The sequence below is a fragment of the Palaemon carinicauda genome, chromosome 17, assembly GCF_036898095.1.
Source record: "Palaemon carinicauda isolate YSFRI2023 chromosome 17, ASM3689809v2, whole genome shotgun sequence".
In the NCBI taxonomy this organism is placed as follows: Eukaryota; Metazoa; Arthropoda; class Malacostraca; order Decapoda; family Palaemonidae; genus Palaemon; species Palaemon carinicauda.
Genome location: NC_090741.1, coordinates 50,076,719 through 50,079,246, shown reverse-complemented (window position 1 = coordinate 50,079,246; position 2,528 = coordinate 50,076,719).

The window sequence follows — 2,528 nt, the reverse complement described above, 5'->3', positions numbered from 1 at the left end:
GATTAATTCTCTCTCCTCTCTCTCTCTCCTCTCTCTCTCCTCTCTTCTCTCTCTCATAAACAACGGCGGTATTCTGTTTCTACCTACTTTCCATATTCTTCAAACAGTATATTTCTAACCATCTAATACTAACTACTACTACTACTCACTCTCTCTCTCTCTCTCTCTCTCTCTCTCTCTCTCTCTCTCTCTCACACACACACACACACACACACAATCGGCTTCTGACGAGATATCTTATATTACTGTAGCCTTACATGTATCTCTGTTGTTGTATCTGTACATATGTGTAATTAGATGAAAATGTACAGTATATGTACGCGTGTATACATGTTGACAAATTTACGTCCGTTAGGAAATCACTCTTGTACGGACCACCAGTTCTCTCTCTCTCTCTCTCTCCTCTCTCTCTCTCTCTCTCTCTCTCTCTCAAAAGTGATGTGTCACATATGGGTAAAAACTGAATTGGATAAAGAATTTTATTCATATGGCAGAGACAATTACAGGCTTCAATAGACCTATTACGGCCATTAAGTTTGGAGCTCCAGCCCTACGACCTCTCTCTCTCTCTCTCTCTCTCTCTCTCTCTCTCTCTCTCTCTCTCTGAACAAGTGACGTAGACTGTATCAGATTACTAAAATAAACGTTCTCTTAATAGTTGTATTATTGGAGATCACTAAGAAGAGTAATTTCTGTGATATTCTATTTTTGTGGAAAATCAAGAATTAAATTATTGGTTGATATACAACGAATTCAGGTGGTACCAATTGCTCTGTTTCATATTAGTTTTTTTCATTGTACCCGAAATTCGAATTTCAGGCCCAACATTATTTGGGTAATTTTTAAGCATAAGAATTTGTTGTATCAATCCCCATTTTCAAAGCTCTGCTTCGAGTGACATGTTCTGTGTTTAGTTTTTTATTTATTGTTGTTGTTATTATTATTGCTAGTGTACTCGACCCGTCAAAAATGACGGCTAAATGCTTATACACACACACACAAACGCACACACACACACACACATAGTATAATATTATATATATATATATATATAATAGTATATATATACTAATATATATATAATACTATATATATGTGTTGTGTGTGTGTATATATAATATATATATATAATTATATATTATATTATGTGTGTGTGTGTGTGTGTATATATATATATAGTATATATATAGTATATATATATATATATATATTATAATATATATATCCAGATAATTGTCCTTTATCATGTAGAGATTATTATTATTATTATCATTATTATTATTATTATTATTATTATTATTACCATTGTTGTTATTATTATTACCATTGTCGTTATTATTATTATTATTAATTATAATAATAATAATAATAATAATAATAATAATAATATGTCCCAGAAACACATCCATATCAACTGCTATCGTCCTATTTATTATCATGATTATTAAATTCGTATAAACACTTTTACGTTTCTACTGTTTCAGTTCCGTTTAAAGTACATCCCCGTTTTAGAATCCTTGGTTAGTTGCCATTACGGACTTTTAGTAAAGAAGGATAAAATCCATTTACACTTAACGTTGTTAATGTTATATTATTATTATAATATTCTTTTTTTTTTTTTTTGATTATGTAAAATACATTCAATTTTAGATTCAAAATTTTTTTTCAATAATTAAAAATGCAGTAAAATGGGTATACACTTTTAAAATGACATTGAACCACTGGCAACTGTATTGCGTTATGATGTCCACTGAGCAGTATTACCAAATGTAGAATAATTCTATGGTTTTTGGCACAACCTGATTGTAGTTTCCAGATCTAGTACAATTTTAAACATACTCGTTAATTTATCATAATTTTGGGATATTTATCATAAAAAAATTTTAATTTGATAAAATTGAGAGAAATATCATAGAAATTTTTTGTCAGTAATAAATATGAATATAACAAATGAACTGTTATTTTTAGATGTAATAAAAATGTATTGTATTTGAGTCATTGATCAAAGACATCTACAATCAATAAAATAATTGGAAACAATCAATATTATTTACATTTTTTTTTCTGGCTGAAGACCAAATTTTTATTGTTATTCATTATTATCTGTAATGAGATGCCTTTATGAAAGTTTTTGGTTAAACAGAGTGTATCTGAAACGTTCTTTCGTTTTTTCAATAGTCAGTTGGTTATGTTGAAACCATTTTATGTCAGGGTGTAGCTGAGTCCTTTTTTTCATAAAAAATATTTTTTGTTCACATTTACGTTTCCACACAAATAATAATAGCCCCAATTCAACAGGTCTTTACAGGAAGGCCTAATGATGGCTACTTTTTCCCGTTGCATATTACAGGTTTTAACTGTTATGTTTATAATGGTTTTCTTATATAATAAACTAGCTCTGAAAGTTAGCATAATATCATAATTCATATAGAATACTTTTAACTGGAGTCTAGCATAATATAGCAATAAAGATCTGGCAACACTGCCCCTGAGCCTGTCACTCTGTCAGGACCAGTGTTGCCAGCTAT